The sequence below is a fragment of the Hyla sarda genome, chromosome 2 (genome assembly GCF_029499605.1).
Source record: "Hyla sarda isolate aHylSar1 chromosome 2, aHylSar1.hap1, whole genome shotgun sequence".
Taxonomy (NCBI): domain Eukaryota; kingdom Metazoa; phylum Chordata; class Amphibia; order Anura; family Hylidae; genus Hyla; species Hyla sarda.
Window position 1 is genome coordinate 302,482,534 of NC_079190.1, and position 12,140 is coordinate 302,494,673.

The 12,140-nt window shown below is 41.2% G+C and overlaps 1 protein-coding gene across 21 annotated transcripts in view; it reads right to left on the minus strand.

Moving 5' to 3' along the window:
• FANCE (FA complementation group E) overlaps positions 1-12,140 on the minus strand; it is a 169,533-nt gene that overhangs the window by 20,856 nt on the left and 136,537 nt on the right. The gene's annotated exons all lie outside the window — the stretch shown is intronic.

The following is a 12,140-nucleotide window of genomic DNA, read 5'->3' on the forward strand; positions in this document are numbered from 1 at the left end:
AAAAGCTGAAGTTAGAGAGGATGGCTTCTACAAATAGATAATGATCCTAAACACACCTCAAAATCCACGGTGGATTACATCAAGAGGCGTAAACTGAAGGTTCTGCCATGGCCTTCATAATCTCCTGACCTCAACATAATTGAAAATCTATGGATAGACCTTAAAAGAGCAGTGCATGACAGACAGCCCAGAAATCTCAAAGAACTGGAAGACTTTGGTAAGGAAGAATGGGCAAAGATACCTCAAACAAGAATTGAAAGACTCTTGGCTGGCTACAAAAAGCGTTTACAAGCTGTATAGCAAATCCACGATGAGCAGAAAAGAAATGGAGCACTCACCAGGTCTTGAAGGGTAAATCAAGCTTTTTTATTCCATCTTGCTTGACATCAAATGTACATTGAAGGGAGAGCAGACAAAGCAAGCGGGGGAGAGGCTAAGGGCGACGGTCCGTGTTCGCGCACATAGCGCTTCGTCAGGCCCATGATTAATTACCTCTACAGGTGTGTTATAAAGGTGGGGAAAGAAAACCATAACCATGGATACATTTACATACATATGACAACAACCTCAGTGCAAAACAAAAACCTTTAAAAACAAGTGACACCTGCAAGTGTGAGACTCGGAGAATATGCATCAGTTCAAAAATAACTTTTTTCTATTCTATCATTTAATCCTAGGCCGGATGTAGCGTTTAGTCTCTATATCCATCTAGATTCCTTGATTAAGAGTTGCTGATGCCTGTTCTCCTTTGTACCGGATATTTCTATCCTTTCCAAAGCTGCAAATTTAAGACATTTTGTGGATCCATTATTACGTGTTTTCACATGTGCAATCAACTTTGTGGCTCCTATGCCTGTCCTCCGTGATCTGAAATGTTCCCTTATTCAATGAAAAAGTGGGCGAATAGTTTTTCCCACATAGAGAAATCCACAGTCACAGAAGACGTCCTAGATCACAAAATCTGACCTGCAAGTAATGAACTGCTTTACTTTTACCATATACCCTCCTAATTTTACTTCTTTAAGTTTGGAATTTTGACCACAGAAGGAGCACGTACCACAGGCAAAATTGCCAATGGGTCTTAATTCAAATAGCCAGTGCGTTTTCCCTTTGGTCTTTTTTTTGTTCTTTTTCTTTTGCTTTCTAATGTAGTCACCTATGGTTGTGCTCCTCCTGTATGTTACTATGGGCATGTCTAGAGTGCACTCCTGAAAATCATCATCCTGTTGTAGGATATACCAATTTTTAGTTATTGCTTTTCTGATGATAGATGAAAAAGTAATGATAGATTCACTTTTGTCTTTGCCAATACAACTATGAATGATATCATCAGAAAGGCAGTAACTAAAAATTGGTATATCCTGCAACAGGATGATGATTTACAGGAGTGCACTACACACATGCCCATAGTAACATACAGGAGGAGCACAACCATAGGTGACTACATTAGAAAGCAAAAGAAAAAGAACAAAAAAAAAGACCAAAAGGAAAACGCACTGGCTATCTGAATTAAGACCCATTGGCAATTTCGCCTGTGGTACGTGCTCCTTCAGTGGTCACAATTCCAAACTTAAAGAAGTAAAATTGGGAGGGTATACGGTCAAAATAAAGCAGTTCATTACTTGCAGGTCAGATTTTGTGATCTATGCCGTCTTCTGTGACTGTGGATTTTTCTATGTGGGAAAAACTATTCGCCCACTTTTTCATTGAATAAGGGAACATTTCAGATCACGGAGGACAGGCATAGGAGCCACAAAGTTGATTGCACATGTGAAAACACATCATAATGGATCCACAAAATGTCTTAAATTTTCAGCTTCCGAAAGGATAGAAATATCCGGTACAAGGGAGAACAGGCATCAGCAACTCTTAATCAAGAAATCTAGATGGATATAGAGACTAAACGCTACATCCAGCCTAGGATTAAATGATAGAATAGAAAAAAGTTATTTTTGAACTGATGCATATTCTCCCTGAGTCTCACACTTGCAGGTGTCACTGGTTTTTAAAGGTTTTTGTTTTGCACTGAGGTTGCCGTCATGTGTATGTAAATGGTAATAGTTTTCTTTCCCCGCCTTTATAACACACCTGTAGAGGTAATGAATCATGGGCCTGATGAAGCGCTATGTGCGCGAACACAGACCGTCGTCCTTAGCCTCTCCCCCACTTGCTTTGTCTGCTCTCCCTTCGATGTTCATTTGATGTCAAGCAAGATGGAATAAAGAAGCTTGATTTACCCTTCAAGACCTGGTGAGTGCTCCATTTCTTTTCTGCTTATCGTGGATTTGCTATACTACTTACTTGATGTGAGCACCGGGAAGGTCTGATAGAGTGCAGCAGTAGCGGTGTTGTGGACGGCTATACAGCAGTGCCGGGCGCCTCTCTGTTTAAGGACTGTTTACAAGCTGTGATACTTGCCAAAGGGGGCAGTACAATATATTAACTCTGCAGGGCGCCCAAACTTTTGCAGATGCCATATTTTTGTTTTCTGTTATTTTGAAAGTGTAAATGATTGAGATAAAATCTAACTTTTGTTGATATATTATAAGAATGTCTAATCTGTAATTTGATGCCTTTTGGAGATTTTGCCATCTTTCCTTGGCTTCTTTATGCACATTAATACAAATTTTTACCTGGGGTGCCCAAACTTTTGATCCTCACTGTATACTCCTGTTCAAAGCACCTGTTTACTATCATGCTTAGGCAGTAAGACTGCCAACTTGTGCCAACTGCCAATCTGTGTGAATTAAATTCACTAAATAAATGGGTTTACCAAAGTGTACACACATAACTACTATTAAAAGGAGTAGTGTAGTGAAAGATAACTTATACCCTATCCAAAGCGGTCGGAACCCCCCCCCCCCCCTGCAATCTCCTGAACTGGGCCCAGGCAGTATGCTGGAAAAGGGCGTGCTGACCCCTGCATGTAGCAGCGGCCGACACCCCCCTCCATGTATCCCATAAAGATAGGTTGCGGCTTCCTGCCGGGTCCCATTTTAGGAGATCGAGGGGGGTCCCAGCAGTCTGACCCCCTACGATCTATAACTTATCCTCTATTCTTTAGATAGGGGATAAGATATTTTTCACTGCACTACTCCTTTGAGGATGCTATAAATGATAAGTGGAAAGCATTTAGATTACTAAAACAAAAAGGTAATAGGGAGGCATTAAATATTTTTAAAGAGAAGAATACATTCTGTAAACAATAAAATTAGTAAAAATTGCATCAAAAAATTGCCATACAAAGTAAAACAACCGAAAATATTTATTTACATATATAATAGGAAACTTAACCAGTTAAGGATGGAGGACGTACTGGTACACCCTTGCGTCCTGGTACTTAACCTCTTAAGGACGCAGGTTGTACCTGTATGCCCTGTGCCCGTTCCCATTTTTTAAAATGGGGTCACGCCGCATCACACTGGGTCGGTCCTGGCTGCTATTCATAGCCGGGACCCTGGGCTAATAGCGAGCAGCACGATCAACTTTGATCAATGCGTCGAAAATGAAAGTAAACGCTTCCCGGCTGCTCAGTCGGGCTGATCGGGACTATCGCCTGAGCTACAGGCTTGAGCAATCAAGTTGCTATTATGCTGATCCATGCAAAGCTATGGCTTTGCAGGGACCAGGGTAAAAGATCAGTGTGTGCAGTGTTATAGCCCCCTATGGGAGCTATAACACTGCAAATAAAAAGTGAAAAAAAAAGTTAATAATAGTAATTTAACCCCTTCCCTAATAAAAGTTTAAATCACCCCCCTTTTCCATAAAAAAAAAATAAAACTGTGTAAATAAAAATAAACATATGTGGTATCGCTGCGTGCCTAAATGTCCGAACTATAAAAATATATCATTAATTAAACCGCACAGTCAATGGCGTACGCACGAAAAAAATTCCAGGGTCCAAAATAGCGTATTTTTGGTCACTTTTTATATCATAATAAAATTACTAAAAAGGGATCAAAAAGTCCGATCAATGCAAAAATGGTACCGATAACTTCAGAACACAGTGCAAAATATGAGCCCTCATACCGGCCCGTACGCGGAAAAATAGAAAAGTTATAGGGGTCAGAAGATGACAATTTTAAACATACATTTTCGTGCATGTAGTTATGATTTTTTTCGGAAGTACGAAAAAAATCAAACCTATATAAGTAGGGTATCATTTTAACCGTATGGACCTACAGAATAAAGATAAGGTGTAAATTTTACCAAACAATGCACTGCGTAGAAACTGAAGTCCCCAAAAGTTACAAAATGACATTTTTTCTTCAATTTTGTCGCACAATGAATTTTTTTTCCGATTTGCCGTCCCAGCGGAGCTGATCGGGACCATCGTGGTGAAAAGGCAATGTCTCAATCAGCTAAAAGAACAGCGGGAGGGCCCTTACCTCCTCCTCACCGTCCGATCGGTCTTTTGCTGCTCCCAGACAGCAATGCAGACTGGAGCAGCAAAGTGCCCATAAGACTGATCAAAACTATGCTATGGCATAGCACAGAACAATATATGCTAAAAGTATAACTTTCTAAAAGTTAATTAACCCCTTCCATAATAAAAGTGTGATTCACCCCCCTTTTCCAATTTGATTAAATAAAATAATGTAATAAAAAAATAAAAATAATCATATGTGGTACAGGTAAAAAAATACCAAAGTCCAAAATTGTGCATTTTTGGTCACTTCATATACCATAAAAAAATGTATAAAAAGCTATCAAAAAGTCCCATCAAAACAAAAATGGAACCAATAAAAACTACAGACCACGGCGCAAAAAATTATCCCTCATATAAACCTGTATGCTGAAAAATAAAAAAAGTTATAAGGGTCAGAAGAGGACAATTTTAAACATACTAATCTTAGTTTTTTTTTTTTAAGTAGTAAAATAAAATAAAACCAAAAAGTGCACTGCGTATAAACGGGAGCCCCCAAAAGTAACAAATTGGTGTTTTTTTTATTTCACCCCACAAAGTTATTTTTATTTTGCCGCACATTATGTTATGTTTAAGTATAAAATAAGTGATTTAATTAGAAAGTACAAATGGTGAAGCAAAAAAAAAAAAAGCCCTTATATGGGTCTGTAGGTGCAAATTTGAAAGCGTTATGATTTTTAGGAGGGGAGGGAAAAACGAAAGTGCAAAAATTAAAATGGACTGGGTTCTTAAGGCCAAAATGGGCTGAGTCCTTAAGGAGTTAAAGTGTACCTATTGTTTGTGTATATTTATGGGTGAAAAAAGTTGTCCCTGCAGATATTGCATGTGTGTCTCTGTAAGGAGACCAAATACAGGAAGTAAGGGCAGGATAAGCAGGGCTCTGTGCAGGCTCCTGGCTTGTCAATCATCCTGCTGTGTAAGCTATTGTTAAAGCTATGTTATAGAACCTCACTGCACAGAGCCCTGCATGTCCAAGCACACTTCCTGTATTAGGTCTCTTTACAAAAACACACATGCAATAACTGCAGGGACAAAAATATTTAACTAATGTATTTTATTTTCTCCATTTATATAAAAAGTTTTTCCTAATGACAGGTACACTTTAAAAATGGGACCAATCATCAAAATGTACCCCGTGTAACCATAAGCAATGCTGCCTTAAACATTCAATGTTTTCTTACCATATTTCTATTGTCCTTAGTGATGCCTGCAATCTTCTGAAAATAACTTTACAAATCGTCCTGCACTGTATGTTAATTTCTCATAAGTAGTCCCCTGGGTGGTACGGCTGTCTAAGCAGTCACCGTGCCCAGGGCTGTAATCAAACCTCTCCCATCCTAATCACACCTACATAGGCGTGATTAATAGTCGTGGTGCGTCAGAATCCTCCCTGGCTCACCTGCAAGTCTCGCACATGCTCAGAAGGACAGGACACTCTGGGCATGCGCAAGGAGGATGCTCACAGAGGCATCTAAGCCAAGGAGTCCGGCTGAAGATACACAGGCATGACAGTGTAAAAACACAGCAGTGTGCATGCCCAGAGTGTCCTATCCTTCTGGGCCTGCACAAGACTTGCAGGAGAGTCGGGGAGGATTCCGCCAGGCCAGGGCTGTTAATTAGTAAGGACAATAGAAATACGGTAAGAACACTTATTGAATGTTGCTTATAGTTAGAGCGGGTAAATTTTGATGATTGGTTTCCTTTAAAACTGAAAATGTCCCCATAAGAAATAATCCTGTAATGGTGGAGGATGAGGAAAAGGCTAATCTACAGTCATGGCGGTAAATGTTGGCACCCCTGAATTTTTAAAAGAAAATTAAGTATTTCTCACAGAAAACGATTGCAGTAACATGTTTTGCAATACACGTTTATTCCCTTTGTGTGTGTTGGAACTAAACCAAAAGAAGAGAGGGAAAAAAAAAAGAACATTTTACATAATGTCACACCAAACTCCCCCAAAAATGGTCTGGACAAAATTATTGGCCCCTTTAACTTAATATTTGGTTGCACACCCTTTGGAAAAAATAACTGAAATCAGTCGCTTCCTATAACCATCAATAAGCTTCTTACACCTCTCAGCCGGAATGTTGGACCACTCTTCCTTTTCAAACTGCTCCAGATCTCTCTTATTGGACATGTGCCTTTTCCCAACAGCAATTTTAAGATCTCTCCACAGGTGTTCAATGGGATTTAGATCTGGACTCATTGTTGGCCACTCCACAACTCTCCAGTGTTTTGTTGCCATCCATTTCTGGGTGCTTTTTGACATATGTTTAGGGTCATTGTCCTGCTGGAAGACCCAAGATCTTGTACGGAAACCCAGCTTTCTGACACTGGACTGTACAGTGCGACCCAAAATCCGTTGGTAATCCTCAGATTTCATGATGCCTTGCACACATTCAAGGCACCCGGTGCCAAAGGCAACAAAACAACCCCAAAACATAATTGAACCTCCGCCATATTTTACTGTAGGTACTGTGTTCTTTTCTTTGATGTGCTTTACCAAAAAGCTCTCTCTCGGTCTCGTTCATTTTGGCAAAATGTAGTCTTATTTTTATAAGTCTCTGTGTCAGCAGTGGGGTCTCCTGCCATAGCGTTTCATTTAATTTAAATGTCGACAGTTTGCGCTGACACTGATGCTCCCTGAGCCTGCAGGACAGCTTGAATATCTTCGGAACTTGTTTGGGGCTGCTTATCCACCATCCGGACTATCCTGCATTGACACCTTACATCAATTTTTCTCTTCCGTCCATGCCCAGGGAGATTAGCTACAGTTTCATGGGTTGCAAACTTCTCGATAATGTTGTGCACTGTGGACAAAGGCAAATCTAGATCTCTGGAGATGGACCTGTAACCTTGAGATTGTTGATATTTTTCCAAAATTTTGGTTCTCAAATCTTCAGACAGTTCTCTTTCTGTTGACCATGCTTAGTGTGGCACACAGAGACATGTGTTTTTATCTGCTTTCAGGTGTGATTTTTATATTGCCCACACCTGTTACTTGCCCCAGGTGAGTTTAAAGGCGCATCACATGCTTTAAACAATCGTATTTACCCACAATTTTGAAAGGGTGCCAATCATTTTGTCCAGCTCATTTTTGGAGTTCAGTGTGACATTATGTCCAATTTGCATTCTTTCCTCCTTTTTTGGTTTAGTTCCAATACACACAAAAGGAATCATTTCAGGGGTGACAACATTTACGGCCATGATTGTACTTAATTCCTTCTTCTCTACTGTATTCACACAGGAAAATCTAATGCCAGATGACATGGTAGGGGATAATGTAAATTATCTAGAAAATCCCACCTGTTTAACCCAACAAGAAGTTTGTTGCCACCTTATTAACATTAAAACGCACAAATCACTGGCCCAAATGGGCATCCATCCCATAGTTTTGCAGGAATTAAGTACAGTACTAGACAGACCCTTATTTCTTATACTTAAAGATTCTATAATGACAGGGATTGTTCCATTGGATTGTAGCTTCACAAATGCTGCACCAATATTCAAAAAGGAATCCTGGTAACTACAGGCCTCTAAGATTAACAAAGTTTTTTTTTTGTATTTTCTGAGAGATGCTAATCTGGGGTATCTCAATGAAAATAACCTAACACAGCGCCAACATGGGTTTGTGCTGGATAGGACCTGTCAAAAAGAACAAACCCCTGAGGAAGTTGCCATTCGGGCAATGGTACTTGTGAGGCATCTGTGTGGGCACTCCAATGCAAGTCATATAATGTGACCCTCTGCACCTTTGTCTGTATTCTGCCTTATTTTTTATGTCTGATATATTTATCTGCATCGTCTTATTTATTTACATCTATATATAGTTATTTTGTTGCAATATCAGGATAATTTAGTTATGTTTTTACTCCTGATATTTCTGTCAAACTCTGGCTTTTTCAGGTCACTGCATTGCCCATTCAGGGGAGTTCTTTACAGTTATTCTTCATTAATTGTTGTCATTATTCTTTTGTATATATTGCATTTATATCAGCAGGCTCTGCAGTAGGCCATGTTTTCATATTAGGATACGGGCTGCACTATCATGTACTGTTTATGCTTGCACTAGATTTGTGCCCACTTGAGTGTGTCCTGTTTAGCCCCCTCTGGTAGTTGGTAGCCCGTGATATCATTGTCAGAGAAAAGCTTCAAAGGAGACGACGGCTCCACGTGGCACAGGACACAAACAGCAGGTAGGTAAAAGCCAAGGTATTTTATTTCCCAGAATGCAACGCATTTCACTGCCTAAGCAGCTTCATCAGGCATGTCTCAATTGAAGCTTTTCTCTCCCGATCATCATTTCAAGCCGGAGGGCTGCGGACACTTTTATACCAAACGCTCACCTTTGTAGTGTATGTGGGTACACAACCTTATCAGGTGAGCGACTTATATATGTCTAACTTCCACATAATCCTCTTATCACACCACGGAGCGCTGTCACCTCCATTTTCGTGATATCATTGGGCTTTTTAAGTGTTTTTAACTTGTCCTTTCACATATATATTCTTTGTAATTTTGAGAAATCCAAAAAAGAAATGCATTTCCTCTGATGTCATGACCACAGTGCTCTCTGCTGACTTCTACTGTACATTTTACGAATTGTCCAGAGCAGGAGAAAATCCCCATAGCAAACACATGCTGCTCTGGACAGTTCCTAAAACGGACAGCAGAGGTCAGCAGAGAGTATTGTGGTCATGACATCAGAGGAAACGCATTTCTTTTTTGGATTTCTCTTTAGTATACAGCCCCTGAAAGTACTGGAAGGATTAAGATTTTTTTAATATAAGTGATTTACAAATCTGTTTAACTTTCTAACACAAGTTGATTTAAAAAAAATAAAAAAGCTTTTCACGGGAGTACCCCTTTAAGTCTAGAGGAAAGGAGGGTTCACCATTATCACAGACAGAGATTCTTTACTGTAAGAGCAGTGAGACTATGGAATTCTCTACCATATGATGTTGTAATGTCGGACTTAATAAAAAAGTTCCAGGGGTATGTTTTTATAGAAAAATATAATATTACAGGTTATGCATACTAGATTTATGTGGATAGAACATTGATCCAAGGACTTATTCTGACTGCCATATTAGAGTCGGGAAGAAATTTTTCCTGTCATAGGGCATTTGGTATCAGCTTTCCTCTGGATCTACAGACCCATATGAGGGCTTGTTTTCGTGCTACCAATAGTACTTTCTATTGTCTCCTTTCAATTTTGGGGGGTTTGTTTGTTTGGGAGATATTTAGAGTAAAACCTCAATTTTGCAGCTGAGGTTGGGGGGGGGGGGGGGGTTGTTACCCAGTGCATTATAATGGTAAAAAAATTCAATGCTCTCTATATTTTATAGATCATTGCGATTAAAACGGTAACCAATTAATTATAGTTTTTCTATTATTGTACTACATACAATACACTAATACCTGGATCACTCACCCAGCGTCCTGCCGCTGCAGGACTCTAGCTTCATGTTTATTACCAACATATCGGCGGAACTGCCTTTTTTGTCCACATGCGTACCCCGTTTGAACTTCCATTTTTGAGCTGGGTCTCCCCGGACTGGGAGTACTGACGCATGCATGTGGATGTGATGTGTAGTATGTAAACACTTGGCCTACTTGCACAACTATCTTCTATATGGATAGTGGGCCATTGCCAACATTAAAATGGAATATACCACAAGTAATATGATATTTTCTATTTTGTGATATGAATGCACAGCTCTTATCTTGTGATTGCATATAGTACAGTATACGTTCCTCTGAGGACGTCCCTGAGTGTGTTGTGAGTACACTGAGGGATAGAAACATACATTGGGAACTTTGTTTAATATGGGAACCTTAAGATATACTTTTGTGTTTCCCTATATAGTTACACCAATACTGGTTACAGCTTTTCATCTGGGAACCTTGTGAATTATCTTAGTATGGGAACTTTGTGACATACTTTTGTGTTTTCTTACACACATATCCATGTGGTATACAAAATAACTGACTATATATCTTGTTGAAATAGAATATTGTGTACTATTACAGCATAATTCTAGGCTATTGCTGACCCATTGAGAGATCAGCATAAGTCGAACTAAACTTTTAACTATGGTTCTTAGCATAAGACACTTAATTATAGGCAGTAGAGGCACTTTACAACTGGCGCAGGACATGCCTGCAGCCTGTTTTTATCAGAACATGTTTGTGGATATATGAATTCTCTTATTGCATCCACTTATTTTATGAAACATTCCCGATAAGGTGTTCAAGTGAAAAAGGAGGAGTTTTTAGTCACACCAACACACCAAAAGAATTTACTAAAACTGAAATCTCTAGGTTATTTTTATTTTTTAATCTTTTACCAAGCTTGATCTTGCTAATAAATTTTACTGATATTGTTGGGTCTATAACATTCTGATATATTGATCGCTATATCCAGTGGCGTTGCGACCCGGGTGCGGGGGGTGCGGCCCGCACCGGGTGACACCAACCTAATGGGGTGACACCAAGACGCTTCGCAGCCCCCGCCCCCCCCTCCCCCTCCCCAGCTACACTGACACCCCCCCCCCCCCGCCTTCACCTGCGCTGTGTGTGCGGTGCGCCTGTCCATCAGCAACCCCCCCCCCCCCCTTTCAGTGCGCCCGTCCGTCATCACACCCCCCCTCACCTTCACCAGCACTGTGCCCGGCCTCCGCTCCCACGTCTGCGCCGGCCTGACGTCACAACGCATAGCCGCGCAGGGGGACGTCTGTTACGTCACTCGCCGGGCGCCCGGTGAGAGAGAAGGATCGCTGCGCTGGATGGGTGAGTGTGTGTGTCTGTCTCTATCTATGTTTGTGTATGTGACTCTGTGTGTGTGTGACTCTGTGTGTGTGTGTGACTGTGTGTGTTTGTGTGACTGTGTGTGTGTGACTCTGTGTGTGTTTGTGTGTGACTGTGTGTGTGTGTGTGTGTCTGTCTGTGTGTGTCTCTGACTGTGTGTGTGTCTCTGTGTTGTATGTGGGTTTTTTTTGTGTGTGCGTGTGTGTGTGTGTGTGGGGTTGAACCAGCGATCTAATGTGGGGAACCTGCGGCCAAATGTGGGGAACCTGCGGCCTAATGTGGGGAAACTACTACCTAATGTGGGGAGTCTATGCTACCTAATGTGGGGAGTCTATGCTACCCAATGTGGGGAATCTGTGCTACCGAATGTTGGGAATCTAGGTAGCAGTTTCCCCACATTAGGTAGCACAGATTCCCCACATTAGGTAGCAGTTTCCCCACATTAGGTAGCATAATGTGGGGAATCTATGCTACCTAATGTGGGGAAATTGCTACCTAATGTGGGGTAACTGGTACCTACCTAATGTGGGGGAACTGGTACCAAATGTGGGGAATCTATGCTGCCTAATGTGGGGAAAAGATGCTACCTAATGTGGGGAAACTGCTACCTACCTAATGTGGGGGAACTGCTGCCTACCTAATGCTCCCCCCCTGGCAGTAGCACCCTCATCATCCACCAGCAACACCCCCCCCCCCCCAGCAGCACCTCCATCAGCAGATCCTGATGGTGGATGATGGCGGTGCTCCTGCCAGGAGGATGATCCTGCCGATGGATGATGGGGGTAATACTGCCAGGGGGGATGGCCAGTAGCACCCTCATCATCCTCCAGCAACACCCCCCCAGTAGTAGCACCCCCATCATCCACTAGCAACACCACCAATACCCCCCTCCCGTGGTAATAGC